The following is a 17,630-nucleotide window of genomic DNA, read 5'->3' on the forward strand; positions in this document are numbered from 1 at the left end:
TTTGTTTGTTTTTTTTGTCTCACCGACTCATTAAATATGCCATAAAAATTAAAAACTTGTACTTTATTTTTTATTTTTTTGTAATGCGCCCTAGCAATAAATCCTCTGGAGGTTGTTATAAACTATGCTCACACCTCTCCTCTCTGAGCTTATTTTTTTCTTTTAAATGATTCTAACAGATTTTATAATAACGTGGTTTGATCTAAAGTTTATATAAAACAAAGATGGACCCTCCAGTCATTTGTGGCACCTACATTTGTGTGTAAATGTAAATAAAAAAATAGGATATAAACAGAAGAATGAAACATTTTTTTGTCTCATCGACTTATTAAATATGGCGTAAAAAGTAAAAACTTCTATTTGATTTATTTATTTTTGTAATGCAGCCTAGCAAGTAGTTTATCCTGCTGTTGACCGTTTGATGCACTTTATTTGTTGAATTAGAAGTTTGAAGAGACTAGACATCTTCCTGAAAACTTTTTTTTTATTCAGAAAGGTTAACCACAAACTGGATTTTAAACTTATCTTACTGTTTTTAAGTTCCAAGTGACAGATTTGTGATACTAAACTAAAATAACAATCTGAAGTAATTAAGTGAAATTTTACCCCAGTTATGGTGATCTTTGTATAATAGCCTAAATAGCATTTTGCAAAAAGTGAAACGCTTTTTATTCAGTTTAAATGAATTCAGTTAAACTTGTGGATCGTTGATTCAATTCAATTCAATTCAATTTTATTTATATAGCGCCAAATCATGAAACATGTCATCTCAAGGCACTTTACAAAGTCAAGTTCAATCATATTATACAGATTGGGTCAGATTATACAGATTGGTCAAAAATTTCCTATATAAGGAAACCAGTTGATTGCATCAAAGTCCCGACAAGCAGCATTCACTCCTGGGGAAGCGTAGAGCCACAGGGAGAGTCATTTGCATTGTACATGGCTTTGCTGCAATCCCTCATACTGAGCAAGCATGAAGCGACAGTGGGAAGAAAAACCACCCATTAACGGGAAGGAAAAACCTCCGGCAGAACCGGGCTCAGTATGAACGGTCATCTGCCTCGACCGACTGGGGTTACAGAAGACAGAACAGAGACACAACAAGAGACACAAAAAAGCACAGAAGCACACATTGATCTAGTAATCTGTTCTACATTAGATGGTAGTAGCGGGTGAGCCGTCTTCTCTGGATGATGTCACAGTTAACAGAACGCCAGACCAGGTGTACCTACTATGAAGAGAAAGAGAGAGAGCAAAAAGTTAAAAGCTGAAATGATGACAGTCATTTCAATGTAATACAATGCAAAACTGGAGAACAGTAGACTGAAGAACAGTAGAAATCAGTAGAGTGAGAAAATTAGACCCTGATGTCCTCCAGCAGCCTAAGCCTATCACAGCACAACTATAGAGATAGCTCAGGGTATGAGCCACTCTAACTATAAGCTTTGTCAAAAAGGAAAGTTTTAACATTAGTCTTAAAAATAGATAGGGTGTCTGCCTCACGGACCAAAACTGGGAGTTGGTTCCACAGGAGAGGAGCCTGATAGCTAAAGGATCTGCCTCCCATTCTACTTTTAGAGACTCTAGGAACCACCAGCAGACCTGCAGTCTGAGAGCGAAGTGCTCTGTTAGGAACATACGGGGTAATCAGAGCTCTGATATATGATGGAGCTTGATTATTAAGGGCTTTATACGTTAGAAGGAGAATTTTAAATTCTATTCTTGATTTAACAGGAAGCCAATGAAGGGAAGCTAAAATTGGAGAAATATGATCCCTCTTGTTGATTTTCATCAGAACTCTTGCTGCAGCATTTTGGATCAGCTGAAGGCTTTGAACTGCATTTTGTGGACTTCCTGATAGTAAAGAATTACAATAGTCCAGCCTTGAAGTAACAAATGCATGGACTAGTTTTTCAGCATCACTCCTGGACAGAATGTTTCTAATTTTGGCGATATTCCGGAGGTGAAAAAAGAAAACTCTGGAAACCTGTTTAATATGGGATTTAAATGACATGTCTTGGTCAGAAATAACACCAAGATTTTTTTTACCTTATTACCAGAGGCCAGGTTAATGCCATCCAGATTAAGGGATTGATTAAGAACTTTATTTTTTTAAGACTCTGGCCCAAAGATTACAACTTCTGTCTTGTCAGAATTTAAATGCAGGAAATTTAAAGTCATCCAGCTTTTGATGTCATCAAGACATGACTGCAGTCGAAGTAACTGATTGGATTCATCAGGATTTATGGATAAATATAGCTGAGTGTCATCAGCATAACAGTGGAAATTAATCCCATGCTGTCTGATAATTTTGCCAATCGGAAGCATATATATAGTATAGATATATATATATGATCTGGTCAGGTCAGCACTAGAGGGCGCTGTTCTGGTGTTCATGAAATGAACATCTGTGCTCTGTTTCAGAAAACTGGGTTAGTGAATATTCAGAGTAATTTCTGGGGTAAATTCTCATCATTAATTGCAAATGTTGATTATAGCCAATTAATGATTTAGTTGAGTACGGTTAAACAAGAAAAACGTATAACTTAACCTTATCTGATTAAACTGTATTTTCATACTTCATGATTTGCTGCCACACCCGTTTGACGCCTTTCGTAATCAGTGGGAGTATAATATGTGCCAACCTCACTTTATATTAATCATAAAGGCCAGGGGTCACCAACCTTTTTGAAACTGAGAGCTACTGGTGATGTCATACGAAGGACTTCCTGTACTGACTTTGAACTAGAAGAGTCAGAGTTCACCATAACTTTATGTAAAATAAACGCATGCTTTTCATGCTAGGTTATAGATATTGTCTTTTAAATCTATAGAAATGCAAGTGTGAATAAACAGGAAGAGTGACGGAATAAGATAAAGTTTTACATGCAGCTGACTGGTGGATTGGGCTTATTTTTAGAACAGGATCCTGGGCCCCATATGTGATCCTCGGGGGGGCTACGTGGTGACCCCTGCTGAAGGCTATATTTATATTTTAAGCTGAAGTAAAGGCGGTATTATTTAAGTGAAGAGATGTGCCGTGGAGTTCTAACGGTGTTGGTGGGGGTGAAAGAAATACATGAATGTGAAAATTAGAGCTACCAGGTACCAGGATCCTGCTGGACCTAATCCTGGAGCAGCGGGTCCTGGTTCCTCCTGGTGGATGATGATGATGCCCGGCCTCATGGGGCAAGAGTCTGCAGTCCGGTCCTGGAGGATGAAGGAACCGACACCACTGACCGGTACGCGGTCCTGACCTAAACCCAACAGAACGTCTCCGGGACGTCACGTTCAGGTCCAGCCGCACTGCAAAAACGGATCTAAAAATAAGTAAAATGTTCTTAAAATTTTTGTATTTGTCCTTGATTTGACCAGGTAAATAAGATTGTTTGCCAATGGAATAAGTATTTTGACCCCTAATATAAGATAATTACACATCCTGCACTTGAAATAAGATGATGGAGATGAGTTGTTCCTATTTTAAGGTCAACAATCTTGTTCCATTGGCAAATCATCTTATTTACCTGCTCAAACTAAGGACAAATACACAAATTTTCAGAACATTTTACCTATTTTAAGTTCTGTTTTTGCAGTGTGACAGCACCGGGTCGGACCTCAGGCTGTCCAGGAGCTCCATGATGCCCTGGGAGGAGATACCCCCCAGTTCACTGTCGTCATCAGGCAGAGGCAAATTCAGATGAAGCCCAAGATACTGAAACAAAGACTGACCGTCAAAGGCCAGAACCTCAGACTGTCAATATGAATACCCATAAATAACAGCTCCTAGCTCCTGTTCCTTGACCTTTCATTAGATCAACAGTCAGAACTCTATCATGGGGAGGAAAGGAGCTTCAGACTGCTGTGCTGAATTCGCCTTTAACTCCGACGTCATTACATAACAGAAACGAGAGTCAAATCTGGGCCTACATCCTTCCGAACATGAACTACAAAGTACCGATCTCTTCTCTCCGGACGTTGTCATTGATTTCTGTGAGGGGCTGTGCTGATTCATCATCTAACATAAAGGATTGTGGGATACCTTAAGGCTTGTTGGCACCGGTACGAGACATCGCGGGGTTCCTAGGCTAAACTAGCCGTGGGAGGAAGCATTTAGGCTCCTTTTCCTACCTCCTTCCTTACGTACAGCACTGACCATGGCGACCGCTGACGCACTTCTGCTTTGGCTGAAGAGTCCTTGCTGCTCTATAAGGGTATCTGGATTGAGCCTTAGAACTGTGCACTTCGTAAAAATTAAGAGTAATATTACGGAGGACAAGGATAAGAAGTTGGAGAAAACCTACAGTGTCAACGCATCTTATTGAGACGTGTAAATCTGCATAAACTGGAGCTTCACTTTCCTGCATCAATCCGAGGCTTTAAAGCTCCGCTGCACCTGCTGAGACGCTGCGGGTGAAACATCCGCCGTGCTTAGTCTTCACACTGAGACGTGTGGTTCTACCCAGTGAAACGCAGCCTTTTTGATAAATGATGCAAAACGTTATTCTTTGGAAATCCTTCAGAGAAAGTCGGGAGATCTAAGGGAGGAACTGTTTAATCTCTCGGTTTGATCTGGACACACGTGAACGTGCTTTTTGGGATGAAAGCTCAACAACGATTGCCTCACTCCCATCTCAGTTTAATTTGCTGACAGTGGAAAAAAGCAGACGCTTTTAAACCCATTTTCTGGTCAACGTTTGCTCACTCAGTCACTCTCGCCCAAACGGTTCTGAGAACTCAAAGAGAAGAGGACTTCTCTGAATAGCGTCGCTACCAGAAATACGTTTCCTCAGGATCCTGCAGCTGTCTCTGCAGGCTGGCACAGAGGCGAGGGATTTCACGACAGATGTCAATGTGGATGGTCCCAGCAGAGCGCTTAGCCTTTAAATATTAGTGCAAAATATCTTCATTTGATGCTTTTCAAAATTTGTCCCCCTTACAGACACAAAGATCAATGTGTTTTATTCAACTCAATTCTATTTTATTTCTATAGCGCCAATTCCAATCGTGTCATCTCAAGTCTCTTTACAAAGTCAGATTCCATCAGATCCTCCAGGTTGGTGAGAAAGTTTCCTCTCTAAGGAAACCCAGCAGGTTGCATCAAGTCTCTCCAAGCAGCATTCACTCCTCCTGAAAGAGCGTAGAGCCACAGTGGACAGTCGTCTGCATTGTTGATGGCTTTGCAGCAATCCCTCATACTGAGCATGCATGAACTTACAGGACTGTCTCAGAAAATTTGAATATTGTGATAAAGTTCTTTATTTTCTGTAATGCAATTAAAAAACATGAAATGTCATACATTCTGGATTCATTACAAATCAACTGAAATATCGCAAGCCTTTTATTGTTTTAATATCGCTGATTATGGCGTACAGCTGAAGAAACCCAAATATCCTATCTTAATATATTAGAATATTTCCGCAGACCAAGTAAAAAAAAATTATAACAGCAAAACAAAATCAAACATTTGAAAATGTCCATTAATGCACTCAGTACTTGGTTGGGAATCCTTTTGCACAGATTAGTGCATCAATGAGGCGTGGCATGGAGGCAATCAGCCTGTGGCATTGCTGAGGTGTTATGGATGCCCAGGATGCTTCAATAGCGGCCTTTAGCTCATTTGCATTGTTGGCTCTGGTGTCTTTCAGCTTCTTCTTCACAATAGCCCACAAATTCTCTATGGGGTTCAGGTCAGGGGAATTGGCAGGCCAATCAAGGACAGTAATGCCATGGTCAGTACACCAGTTACTGTGAGAATCTGATGTCGTCTCTTAACCACTACCATACTTGTGATTTAGTTTACTGAACCAAGCTGAGTGTTTTTCAAGGCTCAGGAAACCCTGCAGTGTTTCCAGTTAATTAGACGATTCAAGTGATTAGTTGAGTAGCCTACTAGTATACTTTTTCACGATATTCTAATATTTTGAGATAGGATATTTGGGTTTCTTAAGCTGTAAGCCATAATCAGCGACATTAAAACAATAAAAGGCTTGCGATATTTCAGTTGATTTGTAATGAATCCAGAATGTATGACATTTCATGTTTTTTAATTGCATTACAGAAAATAAAGAACTTTATCACAATATTCTAATTTTCTGAGACAGTCCTGTATTAAGTTAAGCATGTTTTGACAAACGGTGTGGTGGGTCTGGATGCCTGGTAACTGTAAAGCAGATACCGGGTTCAGGCAGCAAACAGGTCGGTGTGCAGCAATCATAGAGAAAGTACAAAACAGGTAGCGGGAACCCGGGGGACAATGGTGACAGAAAACCAAAATGGATTTTCCTGCAGTACCGAGTCGTGGTGAAAAACTGGAGCGTTGAGGGGGAGAGATACAATGTGGACTGCAGGCTGAAAAGCTGAACAAGAACATCAGCAGAAAGGCTGTATTCTGTCAATACCCCCAAAATTACCTCCAATGCCAGCAATTTCCCTGAGAAGTGACTCATTACTGGAGTCACAGGGGCACCGTATGACTGACGGAGGCCTAAACATGCAGTCAGAGCGACAGCAGACCGGTTTAGAATAAAACAACGGAGGATTTTCTTTCCAATTGACAGTCGGGTTTGTCACGTACAGTAAGATTCAAATCGAGTCCACTGGTGTTTGTGGTGTGCAGCGTGACAAAATCAGCAGGTATGAACACTTGTGCGAGGCACTGAAAGTGATTTCTGTCTGATTCACACCAGACCCGTGGTTAACACCCTGAGACGATGACAGCTTGGATGTTTTCGCTCTCGCCGTTGATGTAGGAACACCTCCGTGCCTCGGCAGGCCTGATCAGAGGCGGACTCTTTGACAGCTTTAAAGCGGGCTATGGTTACACCGAATCGGGACAGATGTGTGATGTTTCCGGGGGAACACGTCAGACTCTGTGCTGCAAAGTTTCCTGTAAAACACAGAAACTAATCGCTTACATTAAATCCATAAAAACAGCAGAGCGGGGAACACCCATAACATCATAATGCTGAGTTGGAGATGCATCATTTTCTACATAAAATGTGGATTTCTCATTTTTCTTTTTTGTCTTTTGGGGGATTTTGCCTTTGAATGGGGATACAAGATAAATCACATTAAAACATCAACGCGATAAGAATCTGGGATGAATTAAGAATATAAAATGCCTTTGAGTTCATTTTGGAGGGGACATATTCCAATCAGCTAGTTAGAATGCCACATTGATGGAGTGATGCTAGCTGGACTCTATCTACCTTCACCTCTATGGATGATGTGACGCAAGGCAAGGAAAGTTTATTTATAAAGCATTTTTCAGTAACAACACGATTCAAAGTGCTGCACATGAAAGATAAAACACACAGAGTTAAGAATAGCATTACAGAGGCAAGCTCTTTACATTGGACCAGCAGCAGGTCAGATAAATAAGACAAGTTGGACTAAAAACTTCAACATTAACATTTAAAGGCAACAAACAGGTTTAAAACTGTTGTGCAATTATACACTGTTTAAAGTTATTTAATGTTTCATAAATAACTCTCTGTCTGTTAAGTATTGTCTGGTGATGATCGGCTCTTAAGCTGATATCAAGACAATGGTTGAAAGGGGTGAATTCAAGCACTAGCGATCTTTTAACAGCAAAACCTGCACACACATAGAATATAAAGGAGTGACAGCTTCTTTTCAAGTCCAAGAATTTAATAACAGAAATAAAATGAACATTCAGAGAACATCACTATGTAATGTTGTTTATCTGAATTAACACAATATTTGGATTAATAAATCCTCTCTACTAGGCTAGTGAAATTTAACTAAACTACTAAGCAAAATGAAGATAAAAAGAAGCTAAGCTAATGAACTATTTACATGCAAAAACAAACAAAAGACAAACAAAAGTGGTTGATCATAATCAGATTAATTCATTGAATCCATGTTAACTACAGATCTGATTTCAAAAGCATGGAGTGGAGTTAAAACATCTGCCATGTATTTCAATCCATTCACAATGCAAAGCCCAAGTTAAACAAAACATTATTTGTTGAAATAATATTCTGAGGACTGTTTATCCTGTAAAATCATTTAAACCCTTACGACCGAGTTTGTTAATGCGATTCTCCCTCCGGGCGCATGGGGTCGCTGTGGCAACTCGGTGGCTAAGAGGTTACAACATAAAGTTGCCAAGATTGCCTTGAAAACCGGCATTAATATACCATATTGATGCAGGAATAAAGCTTATAACACCATCGGAGGATGGCGGAGCAGAACAGTTACGCTTTATGCTTTAAAACGGACTCCTTTTGAAATGTCCGAAACCGGATGTTAGCAAGGCTAATAGCATGTTGGCTAGCGAACGCTGGGCGCTAACATGGTACCGAATGCTAACAATGCTATATTGTTAGCCTTTTGTTCTAAAGCACCATGTGTACAAAACGGCTTACAAAACATTTCCTAATAAACCTTTTCTTCACCCTCAGCCCGCTACCCAAACCTGTCCTTTTCTCGTGTCAGTTCTGTTCAGTTTGGCCATTCACAGAAGGGGTGTTGAAGGAGGAAGTTGTTGCTTTTGTTCTTGGCAGGCTAGCGTTTAGCCTTGCAGCATGATGTGGCTAATCACAGCGTGGGGAGGGAATGTAGGCCTGGTCTGAGCACGTTCTCTGAACCGGTGGCAGTCCGATTTGAGCAGATTTCCTCAGAATTCCACAGCTTTCCGCTGACCTCCTGCTGGGAAAAAGGGCCGTCCAAGCCTTGAGAGTCTCGTGTTACGGGTAGAGTGGAATTCCTTTGTGATCCTTCTACTGTTCAGAATTCAATCTGAGATCAATTATTTTGATGATCCTGGCGGCAATATCACAACATTCCCCCCTTTAAATCAGAAAACGGCAGATCCAATTCTCCATTTTCTGATTTACCAAAAGTCCATACGCCATGATCTGGAATGACAAAAGGTTCCTGTGGACGAGAGGTTAGTCATTGAAAGTTCAGTTCCTTGGGAAAGCGTGTCTCTTGGAAGGATTAAGGCATGTTGGGCAGGGAGCTGTCCCTAACTATAAAATATTCAGACATCCATCCCTTGGATGTGCCACAAATATTTAGACATACACCAAAATTCCAACCCAAGGAAAAACAAAAACAACAAAACAATACAAAACAAATTCTAAACACCGTGGTAAACTGTTGGTTAACCTCCACTTCGTAAGTCCTAGAATAATAAGAAAGGGTTAAAACAGAATAAACCGTGCTAGAAATTATTTTTGACCTTATCAAGCTGAGGCATGATAAGTTGCGTGGTTGCTTTGGACTCGATCAGCTCGCCGTTTAATCTTGTTAAACATGCGACAAACTCGGTGAGAAAATCTCGGCAGATACTTTCAAAGTGTTTCTTTGTGATCATTTCTTTGGAATGGTTCCACTTTTTACCAATATGACCTTGGGATCTTGCATTGTAAAAGAGTTGACCATCTTCTGGCTGCCTAGGCTTTCGTGGCAGCCTGTCCACACACCTTTTGGTCTGCTGGATAACTGGAGAACTGGCTTTGTGTCTTTTCTTAGGCCTGTTCCCTGTCTGAAGGTTTAAGACTCTACGCTTGCTTTGTTTCCTGTCACATTGCAAACGAGTGTTCCAAACAAGCTGGGCATATCTGCGGATTTCCTGCATGGAAAAGCTACTTTCCCTGCAATGCATGGTCACTTCATAACGTACTTATGAAGGAACAGAGACTTAAAGAGAGGGTCCTCTTCGGGACCTGGAGAATAAACGTTCCTTAAACAATAGTAATAATCTCTGGGTGTTTCATTTTCCTGTTGAATAACGCTGAAAGAGTCAAGAGTTATTGAAGCCTGATCCCTGTACACAGAATATTTGTCTCTTAAAGCTTTGCAAAGAGCTGAATAACTGTCACGAATCTCTGGAGGAAGAGCTTTAATGAAAACATGAATGCTTCTAGCTGTTGTTTTCCAAATAAGCTTTAGTTTCTCACGAGATGAGGGAAATCGCAGGTCAAAAAGACAGCGTTCGACTTCCTGCAGATATTTATGGATGTTGGAATCATGATTATCTGGGTCGAACTGTTCTATGTCGTGAGCAAGGTACTCAAGTTGGCGAAAACGGAGACCGTTATTATGAGGTGGCCCTGGACCACCTGGGAAGTCAAATCGGTTATGTTTGTGACCTGATGGAGGTCTGTGAACTAACTTTTGATGTAAGGAAGAATGTTCCTGATCTAACTGAGAGTTTTCCAGGGTGTGAACTCTGACATGTGGTGGGGGTTTAGGTTGGCGTGGACCACCTGTGTGACTCTTCTGGCCCTTAGGGGGCGGCATGGAGTCAGGACAGGTGGTGGTATGAGTCAGGTGTGATGTCTGCTCATCCCTCCAATCTGAACCACCTGTGTCTGCAGAGTTGTTTACCTGGTACTCTTTGGGGCTGTCCACTGCAGCAGGGTGAAGCAGGGCTTCATCATGGACAGTCTGACTTCCGGCATCTCCCATGGAGTCTGTGGAAGTACTTCCTGTAAACTCAAAATTTAGAGATTCCGTTCTAAACTTTGGCGAGACTGGCTCTGTTCTAGTTACCTGACTCCGCCAGATAGATTTGCTCCGCATATCCATCTGGAAACCTTCCGTTGAAGTAATTTTGGGAAGGGGCGAAAATACTGGTTAGCTGATTGGCCTATGTTGGTGATAGACGGGCCAAATGAACCAATCAGATTCGTCGTCGCTCTGTTACGAGCGACGACGAAAACACAACCACAAGCCAAGCTACTGTTGCTGCTGCAGGTAAAGGCTCGTTAGCTCAGCAAAGAAATACTCTGTAATTCCGATAAAACTTGCTCGATAGCCACGCTAACGCTAGTTTCATCGGCTGAAGCCGCCATGTTCTTTAGACTGAACTGTTGCGCTTCTCGTTGCGTCACACCTCAACCCGCCTCAAAGCCAACGCTGATTGGACGTTCGTTTGGTGAACGGCTCCAAATTTTCTTTAACGGAGAGTAGCCAGACTGATCTGCGAGTGAAACCTTGAAAGCTCGCGAGATCAGGATGGTCTCACGAGGCTACTGTTCTAGGTGCTGCATTAGAAACTGCAGAGTTGTTCTGTGATTCCAGCTCCTGCAATGATTCAACCTGCTGAGGTTGATCGTGTGAAGATATCACCTGAAGGGTGGAGGACTCACTTCTCTGGTGAGATGCAGCCTAGCTGACATCAGGAGCTTTGAGGTCCTTGGTCTCAGCATCAGCTTCCTCCATCCTCACCTCGGTCTTCGAGAGCTCACATCTGGCAGCACTCACTCTGTCTAAAACCATCTGATGCTCAACCTGTAACTGAAGAAACTGTTTAGCTTTCAGTTGGGATCTTTGCTGATGCAGCAGGGTAATCTGGCAAAGAACGTCTGTAATCAGAGCATCTTTAGTTGGGTTTGCAATAAAATCCATTAGTTCCTTAATCATTTTATCGCATTCAGCAAGGTTAAGACTGTTTAAATTATTTAACTCATCTGCAGATAGGTTGATGAGATCAGCAACGACAACTTTCTGCCTCTCTATGTCTGCTTGGTCCACCAAAGGTGTAGCTTCAGATGCAAGATGTTTTGGCTCCATCTTGCTAACACAAAATGAACACAAGTTATGACAAACTTTCAAAATAACATAAGATCCAGTCGGTGCACGCTAAGCTATGCTTTTATGTCTAAACATACATTTTGCAAATACTTATTTGTGTGTGTAGAAACAAATGTGCAGGTTGACTGTTCAACGTGCCACTTATGACGACACTATTCTTTCAGTGTTAAGAACGCTAAACCTTTAGGACTTACGAGCTCTGTAGCGACTGCTTACCTTTCTTTAGGGTTTACTAGCTTTTGCGAAAGGCTTCACCTTTTAAGGAATTACTAGCTTTTTAGCTTATGCTTCTCACCTTTCTTTTAAGGGAAATTAGCACTTTTAGCTTTAAGAGCACCACCCCCCTTTTCCACATAAATAGGGTGGCACCTCAGATTAACTAGGAGTTAAATCTGGAGATAAATACGTTCTACACAACACATGTAAGCTTTTAAAATGTCTTGTTGGACAAATATGCAAAGCATCTTAGGTTAGATATTTGAGCATCTAACTTTCCTGGACTGAAAGTTTATTTTGAAAGCGCATAACTGTGGACTTTCATTTAAGACTTGTGGTTTAAGCAAACATGAGGATAAGTCACATCATCTGGAGACAGATGTGCAACAAATTTTGTTCAGTCAGTAAGCCTAACTTTACAGTTAAATCCACTCTGGGACTGTTGGTTATACCAGATACCTTGATTGATTCAAGCATCTGAATTTAAGCTCTTTGTAGTAAAGTTTATTATCACTAGCTGAGAAATTTTTAGTTAACTTTTATTTTCCTAAAAGTCTAAAAATGTCACAGGTGATATTCTGATGTGTGTGCAGTTCAAGCTGTATTTACGAAGGCCCACCCAGGGACGCCATTTATGTTGTGCAATTACACACTGTTTACAGTTATTTAATGTTTCATAAATAACTCTTTGTCTGTTAAGTATTGTCTGGTGATGATCGGCTCTTAAGCTGATATCAAGACAATGGTTGAAAGGGGTGAATTCGAGCACTAGCGATCTTTTAACAGCAAAACCTGCACACACATAGAATATAAAGGAGTGACAACTTCTTTTCAAGTCCAAGAATTTAATAACAGAAATAAAATTAACATCCAGAGAACATCAACATGTAATGTTGTTTATCTGAATTAACACAATATTTCGATTAATAAATCCTCTCTACTAGGCTAGTGAAACTTAACTAAACTACTAAGCAAAATGAAGATAAAAAGAAGCTAAGCTAAGGAACTATTTACATGCAAAAACAAACAAAAGACAAACAAAAGTGGTTGATCATAATCAGATTAATTCATTGAATCCATGTTAACTACAGATCTGATTTCAAAAGCATGGAGTGGAGTTAAAACATCTGCCATGTATTTCAATCCATTCACAATGCAAAGCCCAAGTTAAACAAAACATTATTTGTTGAAATAATATTCTGAGGACTGTTTGTCCTGTAAAATCATTTAAACCCTTACGACCGAGTTTGTTAATGCGATTCTCCCTCCGGGCGCATGGGGTCGCTGCAGCAACTCGGTAGCTAATAGGTTATGACATAAAGTTGCCAAGATTGCCTTGAAAACCGGCATTAATATACCATATTGATGCAGGAATAAAGCTTATAACACCATCGGAGGATGGCGGAGCAGAACAGTTAAGTTTTATGCTTTAAAACGAACTCCTTTTGAAATGTCCAAAACCGGATGTTAGCAAGGCTAATAGCATGTTGGCTAGCGAACACTCGGCGCTAACATGGTACCGAATGCTAACAATGATATATTGTTAGCCTTTTGTTCTAAAGCACCATGTGTACAAACGGCTTACAAAACATTTCCTAATAAACCTTTTCTTCACCCTCAGCCCGCTACCCAAACCTGTCCTTTTCTCGTGTCAGTTCTGTTCAGTTTGGCCATTCACAGAAGGGGTGTTGAAGGAGGAAGTTGTTGCTTTTGTTCTTGGCAGGCTAGCGTTTAGCCTTGCAGCATGATGTGGCTAATCACAGCGTGGGGAGGGAATGTAGGCCTGGTCTGAGCACGTTCTCTGAACCGGTGGCAGTCCGATTTGAGCAGATTTCCTCAGAATTCCACAGCTTTCCGCTCCACCTTGGCTCGCTTCCCTGTATAGGCTGAGAAGAAATACACAGAGCTGTTTCGCATGCAGGATCTTTGCTCCTGCTACCGGTGATGATGTTAAGACAGCAAACTTAGCTGTGTGTTTGCGCAGACATGTTGTTTGTCCGGATTCAGTCAGGTCCTCTGCTGAAGCAGGCAGTCGAATCTAGCAGACCCTGGATCAAGCATGGCTGGCCCAGGCAATCTCCCTCAGCTGCTGGCTTGTGTGTGGGTGAGGGCCGACCAGGCCTTCATGGTCTGGCCTTCTTTGTCTGCTCTGAGAGAGTTCAGTAGAGCTGGGGTGGTCTGCAGAAGAAACTGAAGTGATCTGGGAACTCTTTGTCTGTGCTGTGTCTTATCTGTTAGGAGGGCTCACAGCCGACCTCCTGCTGGGAAAAAGGGTCGTCCAAGCCTTGAGAGTCTCGTGTTACGGGCAGAGTGGAATTCCTTTGTGACCCTTCCACTGTTCAGAATTCAATCTGAGATCAATTATTTTGATGATCCTGGCGGTAATATAACAACATAACCTTGATTTAAATGAACTCAGGCTTTCAGCACTTTTACAGTTTTCTGGAAGTTTGTTCCAGATCAGTGGAGCATAGGAACTAAATGCTGCTTCTCCAAAATAAAAAAATTAAAAAATCAAGAAGGAAGAAAGTACTTTTTCTCACCGCTGTGGCTATTGGCCGAGCTTTTATTACAACTCTCTGTGCTCGCTTTCATCCTCTTGACCTGAAAACTGGCTCAGAGTTTATCTGCTCGGCTGTGTTTCTCTCCTAGATGAAGCTACTGCTGCCATCACCCTTTAACTTTTCTCTAACATAGAAAGTACTCCTGGGTCAATGTGAGCTTCTGTGCTTTCTGTGTCTCTGCTCTGTCTTCTCTAACGTAGAAAGTACTCCTGGGTCAATGTGAGCTTCTGAGCTTTCTGTGTCTCTGCTCTGTCTTCTCTAAGCCCCAGTGGGTGGAGGCAGATGAGCGTTCACATTGAGCCTGGTTCTGGTTCTGCTGGAGGTTCTCCTCCCTGTTAAAGGGGAGTTTTCCTCTCCACTGTCGCTTCATGCATGCTCAGTATGAGGGATTGCTGCAAAGCCATCAACAATGCAGACGACTGTCCACTGTGGCTCTACGCTCTTTCAGGAGGAGTGAATGCTGCTTGGAGAGACTTGATGCAACCTGCTGGGTTTCCTTAGAGAGGAAACTTTCTCACCAACCTGGAGGATCTGATGGAGTCTGACTTTGGAAAGAGCCTTGAGATGACATGTTTCATGAATTGCTGTTATATAAATAAAATGAATAAAGTTAACAGATAATATTTACAGAAATATGGTAAAAACAGGTCCTTGTTCTTAAACTCTGAAGATGATTTGCAGTGAATTGATTTGAATCTGATCATTTTGTATAATAATCCAAAAATTAGATAAGCAACAAAGCCACAAAGTTTACAGAACATAAAAAAAAGATTTACATGCAAGGAAATCTATTAAAATGGCATTAGAATAATAATTCACAAACTGACTAGAAAATGCACAAAGTTAACAAACAGTTTAGTTGCCTTTGGCAGAGGGTAAAACAGTTTAAGAGTGAAAGTGAACCTTCAGACTGCAAACCTTCACTTGTTGCAACTGAAACTTACAAACTTATTATCATCAGAAATGGACGTATTTCAGTGTTTAGCAGTAGTATAATCTTAGCTCAGTGGTCTCTGTGGGACAACAGTCTTTATATGGTGTTGAAATTCGGGAAATTTAAATTTAGTGGTTTCCTTTATTGGCAAACAGATGGCTCTCACTTGTAGATGGTGCAGGGTGCTAAAAATGACAGTAGCAGATTGCAAAGTTGGCTCGTTTGGCAGAAGCCACCCTGCAAACAGGAAGTCTGTTTCTTTGTTCTTGCAAAAAACAAAACAAAAAAAAAACTTTGGAGTTCCTTTTGCTTTTGCAGGAAATCAGAAGAAAGTTGAAGGTGCGTTTCATCTTGAAGCTCAGGAGAAATGAAAGTAGCGTGTTCTTTGATTTTGGGTTAACTTTAAACCACAGAAATGTCTCGCATGGTTGCAGACAGGCCTCGTGTGGCTCTGAGCAAAACGAAACGAGATTTTAGTCTGAGCCAAAGGTTTGGTTCAGTTTCCATTCAGGACAAACTCTGAAAACCAAAGTTTAAAGCTGAATCTTTGAAATATAATGCTGAGTTTCTTCCTGCCTGACCTGTCTCCATCGTGGCTCTGATGGCAGGAATCACCGCGGCCCACAATCAGTTTCTTTTCTCTTCAAAAAATTCTTTAAAACTTTAAATAGGTTTCCTTTCTTTATCCTGATCCAGAACTGAGCCGCAGCAGCAGAGACCGTCTGTCTACCTCCCTGTTCCCCGTTTGAAGCTGCATCTTTTACCATTTTTAAAATCTTTGGTTTCTCTACATCCATCTGGCCCAGATCTACGTCTTGCGTGACTCACGGTGAAAAAGCTCTAAACCAACGAGTATTACCTGATAACCTCCTTCCACATGGCTGGACATTCTTCTAACCGTTAAAATTGTTAATTTGTGGCAAACATTGCCCCGACATCTTCTAATGAACAAATCGTAACACGTCGGCAACAAGAGACAAGGAGGCAGAGCTTGAAACCATCTCCAGTCAACACATAACGATCCAGAAGCCGAACGTTAACCTGCAGTGAAGTGTAATCTCTTTTTAGGTCACACCCCATATGTTTGGTTCTTTAAAGTCTATTGATGTGGAGACACGAAGTTGATTTTCTTTTTGTATTATGTGTATATAATGAATGTGCTAATATGTGCCTGGTATACAACCGCCAGTGACTTTAATGCAGACGACACACAGCTCTACATCACCGTGTCACCAGGTGACTATGAATCAGTTCAAGCTCTGAGGAAATAGAAGAAATCAATGCCTGTGTGTGCCAAATTTTCTTTAATTGAATAAAAACAAAACTGAAGTAATAATCTTCGGGACCAATAGAGGAGAGATCCAGAGTTAGCACACAGCTTCAGCTGCTTCAGCTAAAAACCACTAATCAGGCCCGAAACCTGGGAGTAGTGATGGACTCAGACCTGAACCTTCAAAAGCATCTAAAGACAATTACAAGGTCGGCTTTTTATCACCTGAGGAACATTTCTAGGATTAAAGGACTGATGTCTCAGCAGGATCTGGAAAAACTAATCCAGCCTGCTCTGCAGAACCAGAACCAGAACCAGACATGGAGAAGCAGCATTTAGTTCCTATGCTTCACTGATCTGGAACAAACTTCCAGAAAACTGTAGAAGTGCTGAAAGTTCCTTTAAATCAAGATTAAAACCTGTTTAGGATTGCATTTGACTGTTCTAGTTAACCTGTTTTACTGAAACATCATTAGTTCAACTGTTTTTAATGTTTGCTTTTAGTTTCTATTCTCCCATGTTCTATTTTGTTTCTACATTTTATTCCTACTTGCTTTTATTCTGTTTTCCATCCATCCATCCATTTTCCGAACCGCTTTATCCCTCATGGGGTCGCGGGGGTTGCTGGTGCCTATCTCCAGCGTTCACTGGGCGAGAGGCGGGGTACACCCTGGACAGGTCGCCAGTCTGTCGCAGGGCAACACAGAGACAAACAGGACAAACAACCATTCAAGCACACACTCACATCTAAGGACAATTTGGAGAAGCCAATTAACCTAACAGTCATGTTTTTGGTCTGTGGGAGGAAGCCGGAGTACCCGGAGAGAACCCACGCATGCACAGGGAGAACATGCAAACTCCTATTCTATTCTGTTTTATTTTCCTATATTTTAATCATGTAAAGCACTTTGCGTTGTCTCTGTCCTGAAATGTGCATTACAAATAAATTTGCCTTGCCTTTAACAAATTCAGAGATTCTTTATTATCATCGCCTGTTACTGTGGTAGAATACATTTTTGGCCACTCTGGCTAAGAGTACGCATAAAAAAGAGAAACAAACAGGCGATGAACAAAG

This window comes from Fundulus heteroclitus, chromosome 12, assembly GCF_011125445.2.
Source record: "Fundulus heteroclitus isolate FHET01 chromosome 12, MU-UCD_Fhet_4.1, whole genome shotgun sequence".
In the NCBI taxonomy this organism is placed as follows: Eukaryota; Metazoa; Chordata; class Actinopteri; order Cyprinodontiformes; family Fundulidae; genus Fundulus; species Fundulus heteroclitus.